This window comes from Pristiophorus japonicus, chromosome 12, assembly GCF_044704955.1.
Source record: "Pristiophorus japonicus isolate sPriJap1 chromosome 12, sPriJap1.hap1, whole genome shotgun sequence".
NCBI lineage: Eukaryota > Metazoa > Chordata > Chondrichthyes > Pristiophoridae > Pristiophorus > Pristiophorus japonicus.
In genome coordinates, this window is record NC_091988.1 from 180,208,687 (window position 1) to 180,221,007 (window position 12,321).

Below are 12,321 nucleotides of genomic sequence, written 5' to 3' on the forward strand. Positions count from 1 at the left end.
TTTCAATATTCTTCTCAATCACATTCCACTAAAAAAAATTTAAACAATCGTATTCCAGCAAGAAAATATTTTCTGAGATATAGCCACTATGGCAGTTCATAACTCACCCACTATATACCCCCCAAATAAAAGTATTACATATCAAACACATTAAAAAAATTAAACTTAGCCATAAAATTGTCCCTATCAACTTCCCCCACCCCCTCCTTGAATATCACAATACATGTTGTCAAGCCTCTAAATATCCTGGTCTCCAGGTGCACCCTTACCCCATCCTACAATCCCCAATTGATGAACTGAATGTTTAGAAGCTCCCTTATCTAGCCCCAGGTTCAATCCAAACAGCATTCCGAGGTGCATGCCTGAATGAGACTACAGTTCCAAGGAGCCCCCATGTAGCTGGGCTTCACTTTGTATGGAGACCCTAGACTTGACTGACCGTCTTTTTCAGTCCATTATCTTTTGCTTGTTTATTTTACAACTTCTTTTGAATATGTTAATATTATAATCACAGGTTACATGATATATAAGACTCCTACTACATATGGTGCCCATTGTACCAGTTTGATTCCAGTGGGCAGCTCAGTTGCTATTTTCTGTTCACAATCCCTTCACATGGTGAACAAGCACGGATCCCAAATATTCTCTGTGCATTATTTTTAATTGTACCCATAATCCTGATTTCTACCATATTGTGGCAACCTGATGGCCTCCATATAATGTGATTGCAAAAACAGATGAACTTTGATCGTAACAGTTTGATGATTTTTGGGGCTAAAAATAGCAGAGCGTCCATTTGGGGCGATTGCTTTTGAATTATCACAAAAGTACCGCCAGGCAAAAATGATTTTCTGCTCCTGAGAACTTCAGTTTTAGTGCTCCAAGAGGGAAGTGGATCACTAACTCAAGCGCTACCACTTCCCTTAGAGCGCTAAAGTGTGTGAGAGGGGCGGTAGCGGCAGAGCGCTGAAGAATGTTCACTGCAGTGTTGCCGGCATTAAAGGTTCCTTCCCGCTAAAAGGGAAGGGGCAATGATGTGTTCAACCATTCTTATTGCTCTCTCTGTGAGGCCACAGGACCTGCGCAACTTGCATTACAGCCCCAAGCACTCCAAGAGAATGGAGGACTGAGGAATCATGCAGAAATCAATGGTGAAAAGCAATCAGAAGGATTGCAAGGAATAAAGTTTGCCCTACCTGACCACCACTGCCTTTAAATATCGCTTCCCAAATGGCGAGCCGAGGTGACAACAACGCCTGTAGCTGCCATTGTTGACGCCCCACGATACAGGAGGGGGGCAGAACCTAATATCACATCCGGGGCAGAAACGGGACGCTGCGCACCTGATGACGTCATGATCTACAGGGCACAAGAGAGCGAGGCAGTGTTAGCGCCAGTGCAAAACTGCTAGGAACGTTTGCAGGCGTCGGTGAATTCTCTGCGCCTGGTCGGTAACTCCTCAGCGTCCCGTTACTGCTCCGCGCAGGCACTAATGGGAGATGCAAAGCAACCAAATTTCTCCCCCTTTATGTTTTAAGGATTATTTTGTTATATCGTCATGTGAGCAACACCATTGGCATGAAAAAAATGTTGGGACCAGTGTTAAAATTTGCCGTTTATTACTCTCCCGCCTGAAAATACAGACAATGAAAAGAGCAGCCTGACATTAGATGGGGCAATTGAAAAATAGCAGCATGTCACTAATCACGAAACCTACATTGTTAGAAATATGGTGCATTTAAGCCAATTTCTGGTCACTTCAATAATCAGGATCAACTGTACAACCAATCTGGTGGGTATATTATGTTTAATCAGAGTTTAAGACGGAATATAACACATTAGTTATACAGCAAAAACATACAACCGTAACAGGCAGGTAATACCAATCCCAATCGGACAAACGGCTGGCGCACGTGAGTGGTTCTCTTTAGCTTGCAGTCTCTTTCTCTGTCTTGAGCTTTCTTCGGTAAAGCATTGGATCACTCGAGGAGTGTTCAACCAGCTCGATTTCTGTTCTGCTCTCTCCGCACACCGTCTATGGTGAAAAGATCTCTAAGTGTTATTTTTAGGGGTGGGCCTGACATGGGATATTGACAAGATCTTTTGACCTATAGAGTAAAAACTTAATATCCAATAAGGCTTCTAGTTCATTGTCTTGATTCTCAAAACAATGCCCGCCCTAAAGACGTCTTACGATTTTGATCACATGTCATTCTGTTTACACTAACCCAGGGCTTCTTCCTGTGGAAATCCCTCTTGTCCCTATTCTCTTGGGTACAATCAATACAAAGCCTTAACCCTCTACTCTTTGAACGATGAGGCTCAAACCAGAAAACTGCTTGCCCCAGAGTCATTATCTCTTTTATGACATAGCTACGTGTTTATGTTAACTCTCTCAACTTCCATCCATTCTAAGTCTTAAAGTCTTAAAATCTTAAATTGTCTTAAAGATTAATGAACAAAACTAAAGCTATAACTTGAAAACACAGATAATGGTTGTCATGGTGCAAAATACTATAACATCTCAGCAGGGTACCAAGACATTAGCATTTCTAAGCATCCACTACCAGTCCAGGAGACACCTCATCTCCAAGTTCTAAACAACAATTTAAAACACAGCCTTCGTATCAGTTTTATGCATTTTTAGGCATCCCTGATTTCTAACAACAGGCCAATATGCTCTCCAGACAGCTCATGGTTCATCATCTCCCAAATAAATGCCGGTCACGATGGAGGTAGGGGTGAGTCCATTATTGGATGAATCCGATCTTCTATTGATAAACAGTGTGATTATTATTTCTTTGCTCAAGGCTTCTCAGGCTGCCAACAGCAAGACAGCAACATTGTCAGTGTCACAGGATTTAGAGAATGTTGCTATCAAGTGTATTTAATGCACTATTATCTACATACAGCCCAACTCCATCTTTGTGGAAGGCATCGGGCTGGAGAAACAACCACAGCTAGCTGAGTAGTGAACAAAGCAGCAGGAGCTGGCAGAAAAGCAAAGTGGCTTAAACGTTTATGACTCACCAACAACACCAACCACACATCAGTTCATGCGACACGTGGAGTTGACAGGTAAAATGCAGGAGGTCATTGCTCACAATGCTGTGTCATGTAAGGTACAGGTGGAGAACCTAGTGCAAGAGAAGCAAGAGAAAGAAAGGCACTTTGAGCAAGGCAGGGTAAGAAGAGCGATGGAGGAAAATCCTGTGGCATAGGGAGAGGTATCTTTGGCTCTGCTGGAAAGGATGATAGCTTTAGGAATTTAACAGTATAAAACAGCATTTCCTCTGACACAATGTGAGCAATGCCATTGCAGAATCATTAATATTTTTATATTTATATATACTTTTTTTAAATCCCCAGTTTAACCCAAAGTAACTTACAATTACAGTATCACGAATTCTAAAATAGTTCCAGTTTTTTTGGTATTGGAGGAGGAGGGAAGCAACAGTGGACAAACTAAGACTGAGAGTGGACAATATATCCGGCTTTACTGAAACAATATAATCGAAGTTTAAAGATAATCAGAGGTGATAGTTTCACTTTCACAACTAAACTAATTTAATCTGAGTCTGCAAGATTATACAAACTGTTTAAATTCTTGTGACTTGTAAAAACTCATTTTGAATTTGAAAATTGAGCAATTAAAGCACCTCAGAATGCCATCAATTCAATTAACACTATCTAGGTGGTTGGGTGAATGCCAATGTTTGGATCATCGATCTCAATCAGCCAAATTTTCCCCAGAGATCCATCATCCAAACGCTGGCATTCACCCAACTGAAAACAGAAGATACATTTAAACCTGAACATTATCGGCTGAATACTCCAGCCCTTGCTGAATCAAAACTCTGCATGAGACTGGCAAATGTAGGTGGAAAATGACACTCCAACAATTTTCTGCCCACACAGCAGCTTGCCAATTTTACACCCTGCGCTCCTGGCTCCCTATTAGCAGCATCGCACAGTTCCTTCAGTCGGTGCAGTCATACAAATGATGGAAGGATGACATCATCCATTGCATTTCCTGTCACCATGTCCCTAAATACATCATAGGTGTTATATATGTAAACTTGTATATGCTCTGTACAGCCACCAGAGAGGACTCATCCCCTGGAGTCCCAAGGGATCCCATAACCTCTTGGGAGCACAGGTATTTAAGGAGGCCTCACAGGTTGGAGAGGCACTCTGGAGACCTGCAATAAAAAACTACGGTCACACTTTACTTTGAGCTCACAGTGTTCAGTCTGACTCTTTCTTCATGCATAACAACTGGCGACGAGATACAGATAGCGAACCCAAAGATGCAGAGAACAGTTGGCATCCTGGAGAAATTCTCAGAGGGAGATGATTGGGAAACCTTTGTGGAGCAACTCGACCAATACTTTATAGTCAACGAGCTGGAAGGAGAAAAGAATGCTGCCAAGCGAAGGGTGATTCTCCTCACTGTCGGTGGGGCACCAATGTATGGTCTCATGAAAAATCTGCTTACTCCAGCGAAACCCACGGAGAAATCATACGCTGATTTGTACACACTGGTCCGAGAGCATTTGAACTTGAAGGAAAGCGTTCTGATGGCGAGGTATCGTTTCTACACCTACAAAAGGTCTGAAAGCCAGGAAGTGGCAAGTTATGTCGCCGAGCTAAGACACCTTGCAGGACATTGCGAATTTGAAGGACATTTGGAGCACATGCTCAGAGACTTTTTCATACTTGGCATTGGCCATGAAACCATACTTCGCAAACTTTTGACTGTAGAGGCCCCAACCTTGAGTAAGCCCATAGCGATAGCCCAGGTGTTCATTGCCACCAGTGACAATACTAAGCAAATCTCTCAGCACACAAGTGCTGCTACAAGTACTGTGAACAAAGTGATGTTATTTTCAAATCGCAACGTACAGGGCAGGTGACACAGCCTGCAGCTGCATGTCCGCAGATGTCTCAGAGTCCACCATCAAGGGTAATGAGTGCAAGGCCATTAACACCTTGTTGGCGCTGCGGGAGTGATCATCATTTCTATTCATGCCGCTTCAAAGGGTACGTTTGCAAGGGTTGTGGAACAATGGGAAACACCTCCAACATATGTGCAGGTGAGCTGCAAATCCTGTTAATCCTGCAAACCACCATATTGCAGAGGAAGACAGATCCACAGTGGATCAGGACGAACCAGAGCCTCAGACCGAGGAGGCAGAGGTACATGGGGTGCACACATTTACCACAAAGTGTCCCTCGATAATGCTGAATGTTGAACTAAATGGACTCCCGGTTTCAATCGAGCTGGACACGGGCGTGAGCCAGTCCATCATGAGCAAAAAGACTTTTGAAAAATTATGGTGCAGCAAAGTCTCAAGGCCAGTCTTAACTCCAATTGACACGAAACCAAGAACTTACACAAAGGAACTGATTGCCGTAATTGATAGTGCTACCGTAAAGGTCTCCTACGATGGAGTAGTGCACAAGCTACCACTCTGGTGGTACCGGGCGATGGTCCCACGCTGCTTGGCAGGAGCTGGCTGGGAAAGATACGCTGGAACTGGGACGACGTCCGAGCGCTATCGCCCGCTGACAAAACTTCATGTGCCCAGGTCTTAAACAAATTCCCTTTGCTGTTCGAACCAGGCATCGGGAAATTCCAAGGAGCAAAAGTGCAGATCCACCTAATTCCAGGGGCGCGACCCATTCATCACAAGGCGAGAGCAGTACCGTACATGATGAGAGAAAGGGTAGAGATCAAGCTAGACCGGCTGCACAGAGAGGGCATCATTTCACCGATTGAATTCAACAAGTGAGCCAATCCGATTGTCCCAGTCCTCAAGGGAGATGGCACCGTCAGAATCTGTGGCGATTACAAAGTAGCTATCAATCGTTTCTCCCTGCAGGACCAATACCCACTACCAGAGGCCTCTTTGCAATGCTAGTGGGAGGAAAGATGTTCACAAAGCTGGATTTGACTTCAGCTTACATGATGCAGGAGCTGGAGGAATCATCGAAGGGCCTCACCCGCATCAACACGCACAAAGGTCTCTTCATTTATAATAGATGCCCATTTGGAATTCGATCAGCGGCGGTGATATTCCAGAGAAACATGGAATGTTTACTGAAGTCGGTCCCGTGCACCGTGGTCTTCCAGGAGGACATCGTGGTTACAGGTCGGGACACAGTCGAGCATCTGCAGAACCTGAAGGAGGTTCTTAGTTGACTCAACTGCTTGGGGCTCAGGTTAAAATGCTCGAAGTGCATTTTCCTGGCGCCTGAAATGGAGTTCCTGGGGAGGAGGATCGCGGCGGGCAGCATCAGGCCACCGATTCAAAGACTGAGGCAATCGAGAACGCACCGACGCCGTAGAACGTGACAGAGCTGCAGTCGTTTCTAGGTTCCTGAACTACTTTGGTAACTTCTTACCGGGTCTCAGCACACTGTTAGAACCACTGCACGCCTTTCTGCATAAAGGGGACGAATGGGTATGAGGCAAAAGCCAAGAAAATGCCTTTGTAAAAGCTAGAAAATTGTTATGCTCAAACAAATTGCTTGTATTGTATGTTCCATGTAAGCGTTTGGTATTAGCATGTGATACATCGTCATATGGCATCGGATGTGTATTGCAACAAGCTAATGATTTTAGGAAATTGCAACCGGTTGCTAATGCATCCAGGAGTCTGTCTAAGGCTGAGAGAGCCTACAGCATGATTGAAAAAGAATTGTTAGCGTGTGTCTATGGGGTAAAGAAAATTCATCAATATCTATTTGGGCTAAAATTCAAATTGGAAACTGACCATAAGCCACTTATATCCCTGTTTTCCGAGAGTAAGGGGATAAATACTAATGCATCGGCCCACATCCAGAGATGGGCGCTCACATTATCCGCATGCAACTACGCCATCCGCCACTGCACCGATGCTCTCAGTAGGCTGCCATTGCCCACCACGGGAGTGGAAATGGTGCAGCCCGCAGATTTAGTCTTGGTTATGGAAGCATTTGAGAGTGAGCAATCACCCTTCACAGCCCAGCAGATTAAAACCTGGACGAGCCAGAACCTCTTATTGTCCCTAATCAAAAACTGTTTGCTTCACAGGAGCTGGTCCAGTATTCCAGTAGAAATGCAGGAAGAGATAAAGCCATTCCAGCGGCGCAAAGATGAAATGTCTATACAGGCAGACTGCCTTCTGTGGGGCAATTGGGTACTGGTTTCCAAGAAGGGACCTCCACAGTACCCACCCAGGCCTCGTAATGATGAAAGCGATAGCCAGATCCCACATGTGGTGGCCCGGTATCAATGCAGACTTAGAGTTCTGCGTGCACAGATGTAATATATGCTCACAGTTAAGCAATGCACCCAGGAGGGTGCCACTAAGTTTATGGTCTTGGCCCTCCAAACCATGGTTTCGAGTCCATTTCGACTATGCAGGCCCGTTCTTGGGTAAAATGTTCCTTGTGGTTGTAGATGCGTACTCCAAATGGATTGAATGTGATATAATGTCGGCTAGCACATCCGCTGCCACTACTGAATGCCTGCGGGCCATGTTTGCCATGCACAGCCTGCCCGATGTCCTGGTGAACGACAACGGGCCATGTTTTACCAGTGCTGAGTTCAAAGAATTCATGACCCGTAACGGGATCAAACATTTTACATCTGCCCCGTTTAAACCAGCATCCAATGGTCAGGCAGAGAGAGTAGTGCAAACCATCAAGCAGGGCTTGAAGAGGGTAACTGAAAGCTCAATGCAGACTCGCCTATCCCGAGTCCTGTTTAGCTACCGCACGAGACCTCATTCACTCACTGGGATCCCACCTGCTGAACTGCTCATGAAAAGAGCACTTAAGACAAGGCTCTCATTAGTTCACCCCGATCTACATGAACATGTAGAGAGCAGGCGGCTTCAACAAAGTACATTCCATGATAGCGCAAATGTGTCACGTGATATTGAAATCAATGATCCTGTCTTTGTATTGAATTATGGACAAGGTCCCAAGTGGCTTCCCGGCACTGTTGTGGCCAAAGAGGGGAGCAGGGTGTTTCAGGTCAAACTTTCAAATGGACTCATTCACCGGAAAGACTTGGACCAAATCAAACTCAGATTCACGGACTATCCTGAGTAACCCACCTTGGACCCTACCTTCTTTGACCCCCCAACACACACACCAGTGGTAACCGGCACCATGGTTGGCCACGAAGCAGAACCCATTATCCACAGCAGCCCAGCAGAACTCACCACAACAGGCAGCCCAGCAAGGCCAGCTGCACAGCAGCCCAGTGGGGGCCCAACAGATGATTCACCAATACCAGCATTCACACCGAGACGATCAACCATGGCTCATCCCCTGGAGTCCCAAGGGATCCCATAACCCTTTGGGAGCACAGGTATTTAAGGAGGCCTCACAGGTTGGAGAGGCACTCTGGATACCTGCAATAAAAGACTATGGTCACACTTTACTTTAAGCTCACAGTGTTCAGTCTGACTCTTTCTTCATACATAACAATAGGTAGGACCCACTAAAACAGAATAGGCAGGCAGTGAATAAATCGTGGCAGATTAAACATCTGGCTCTAGATTCAAACTGCAGTGAGGTGAGATTTGCTGAAATTGGATAATGGTGAGTTATCACAGTGTATTGTCTTGTTCTGCTGTTATTTCGACTTAGTGAATTTCAATCTGTTTATTTTCTGAGGGATGAAGCGTGGATTCTGCCTGGGAGGGACCTAAAGAGATCTAAATTTCCTCAAAGGGATATTTCCCTGGGAAGATTGAGAGGATGGCATTGCTTATGTCATACCATTATATTTGGCATTGCTGGATGTGGAAGAAGAGACTGGAAAAGCGAAGCAAGCATACAGCTATATCAGAAGAGACCGAGGGTACGAAATTACTCAGAGAAACAATGCATGAGGGGTATAAAAACAGAAAATACTGGAAATCTCAGCAGGTAAGGCAGCATCTGTGAAGAGAGAAACAGAATTAACGTTTCAGGTCGATGACCCTTCGTCAGAACTGGCAATAGTTCGAAATGTAACAGATTCTTAAGGAAGTGCTGGGGCTATGAAAGAGGGAGGCGGGGGGTTGGAAAGAACAAAAGGATCTGTGATAGGGTGGAAGGCAGAAGAGATTTGAGAGACAAAGGGGATGATGGGCCGAATTGAGATGGTAATGGCACAAGTTAGGAAACAAAAGGTGAGTCTAGATAGGATGTGAATGCTGGAATAATTGCAAGCTGCCATGGAAAACAGAAAAACGAAATAAAAATAAAAAAGGGGGCAGGGGAAATTTTTGTTTTAAAAAAGTGAGGAAAGGGAACCAAAAGTGGGCAGAGGTTATGCTCTGAAATTGTTGAACTCGATGTTGAGTCTGGAAGGCTGTAAAGTGCCTAAACAAAAGATGAGGTGCTGTTCCTCGAGCTTGCGTTGAGCTTCATTGGAACAGTGTAGGAGGCCGAGGATGGAGAGGTCAGAGTGGGAGTGGAGCAGAGAATTAAAGTGACAGGCGACCGGAAGCTCAGGAACACCCTTGCGGACTGAACGGAGGTGTTCTGCAAAGCGGTCACCCAATCTGCGTTTGGTCTCCCCAATGTAGAGGAGACCACATCATGAGCAGCGAATACAGTATACCACATTGAAAGAAGTACAAGTAAATCGCTGTTTCAGTCCTATTTCCCTAAAGATACACTCTATGACCTTTGTGGGACATTGGAGCCTCACTGGAGCGCATTCTCTAGGAATAACACTGCTCTGTCTGTGCAGGTAAAGGTCACTACGTTTATGCTTTAGAATCATTTCAGTTCGGTGGAGATGATCTCTGTAACATATCTCAGTATGTTGTACACAGATGCATCAAACAAGTGACAGCACATTGTTCATTCGAGCTGGGGAATTCATATCATTCCCAATGGAGGCAACCTCCCAACATGAGAAGGTTTTTAGTTTCTGCAGAGTGGCAGGCTTTTCAGGAATGCAAAGGGCTGTAGATTGCACTTAAGTTGCCATCACCGCACCAGTTGATAACACCATTGCATACATTAATAGAAAAGGATTCTACTCTCTCAAAATACAATTGGCTTGTGGCCATAAGTAAAAGATCCTGCATGTTAATACGAGGTATCCTGGATGTTGGCATGATGCCTTCATGATGAATTAGTCTTCAGTGCCTGCACTTTTTAAAATTCAGATGAGGTTGAATGGATGGCTGCTTGGAGACAGGGGCTACTCTTTTACAGAAGTGGCTGATGGCTTCTGTAAGGAATCCTTGCACTCTCACTGAAGAGAGTTACAATGAGGGGTATCATTGAGGACATCTTTGGAAAGACAAATCTAGCAGGTTTGGTGGCACACTTCGTTATGCTGCAGCTTGTGTGCCAAGGTTTTTAATAGCCTGTTACATCCTCTAAAAGTTTGCATTGGAAAGAGGATTTCAGCTGCAAGAATATGAGGAGAAGGAGGAGTAGGAGGAGGGGGAGGCGGAGGAGGAACCATCAAAGGGAATGGAAGAAGGGATCAAGAAGTGGAGAATGAAGATCAGGTAAATGCAGAGGATCTACAGAAACCTCTTGTGTCTGGGGTGAGAAAAGTTATAAATGCTTTAAAATAACTAAATCGTTCCAGTATATTGTATGATGCTCCCTACCTTTTGTGGGAACCTCTCAGTCAACACTCAAAACACCTCCCTTTTTCACAAGTTATCAATATATATGCATAAAATCAAAAAGATGGTTTTACACCAATTTATTACAATGAAATATGAATGACACTACAGAATATACTCAATCATCACCACCTCCCTTTTGTGATAGTGATTGCCTTAAAACCTTTAGCTAATCAGGAACAACTTCGAACTGCTACCTGAGGGGATATTGGCTGCTCTTAATACATTGGAACTTCATCGAACTAAGGTGGTTGATATCTCTGGGCGCTCACCTCCTGAGAGTGATCACTGAATGTTGCATCTCCAAATTTGATGAAAAGGCAACCAAGTTCTGCTGCTGTGCAGCAGCATATTCAGACATTGGAGAGGTCTGAATAATTGCCTCAATGGAACTGGATTCTAGAAAAAGCTTCATCCTGTGAAACCATGCTTACCAAGCTGCTGGTGTTAGGCTAACAATCAGCTGGCGGTCACACCCAATAAATTGCACTAGAGCTGCAAAACCTCTATCTATACCTGGCTGAAAGCAAGCACCCAAAACCTCTGTGGCAGCATTATGAGCTTCCTCTCAGGAAAGAGACATTATGGCAAAGATATCATTACCAGTGGCATCCCCTGTGTTGCCACCCTCTCCAGGAAATGCTGCAGTGATAAGAAACCTTCTATGATTTTACAAAAGCAAAATGCTGCAGATGCTGTAAATCTGAAATAGAAACAGAAAATGCAGGAACTACTTAGCACCTCAGCAGGTCAGGCAGCATCTGTGGAAAGAGAAACAGAGTTAATGTTTTCGGTCGATGACCTTTTGTGAAACCCTCCTTGATTGTGGTTCGCAGACTGGTGATAGACTTCTCCAGGAAACTAGCCATATAAAGCACATTGGGAGACATCCTGCAATGCCTGCACAATGCCTGAGATGCTCTTCCATCATCCTTTGTTTGAAAGTAGGACCCATGAAATCATAGCCTCCAAGCTCCACAGCCACTATCTGGCTCTTCTGGGCACTCCATTCAGAGATGTCACCATCCTACTCTTCCATCCTCCTTTCCTTCTGGTCACTTGCAAGCTGTATTTCATCCAATGCATTAACCTCCCTCTGTCATTTGTCTTATGTCCCACAGATTGATACTGTGAAGTGAGGGAATAAATGACAGGGAATAATGTGAGTAAAGGTGTTCTGGCAAGATAGCAACTGGAGAGGGCTCATCTTCCTCCATTTCATCATCCATGTCTGGAAGCCTCTCACCTACCAAGAGTACAGAATAACAGCATCAGTAAGTTCCCATTCATACTTAATGGTGCAGTAATATTGTTGTAGTGCTTATTGTGACTTTGTAAGACTCAGTAAGCACAATTAATTCATCCAAACGTAAGCCTGCCCACCATTCTTTCCATCTCCTACACCTTTCGCCTCGACATGCTCCATTATGATAAGTGCCTCTCCGCATGAGGGGGAAGAGTCACCCTGCGTATATTTCCACTCCTTCCGCCACCCCTCCCATAGTCTTTTTTACTTTTGAATGATGGGCCATCTTCACCTGCAAAACAAATGCAGAGTATAACAGTGTCACTCAGCTTATCAAAGTACAGTGAAAGACACCCAAGGACTGCATGCACATGCCAAGACTAGTAACTGTGACAGTTAGAGTGTTCGCAGATGCAGGTTAAGTGGGATGTATGTGGT

At 44.6% G+C, this 12,321-nt stretch overlaps 1 long non-coding RNA gene across 1 annotated transcript; it reads right to left on the reverse strand.

Annotated features, from left to right (window-relative positions):
• Positions 1–2,016: 2,016 nt before the first annotated feature.
• LOC139277070 (uncharacterized) lies at positions 2,017–11,548 on the reverse strand. The gene is made up of 3 exons (XR_011596031.1): positions 11,379–11,548; positions 3,031–3,137; positions 2,017–2,035 (listed from the first exon to the last, which is right to left on the reverse strand). It is a non-coding gene; the product is annotated as an uncharacterized lncRNA (long non-coding RNA).
• Between the last annotated feature and the right edge of the window lie 773 nt (positions 11,549–12,321).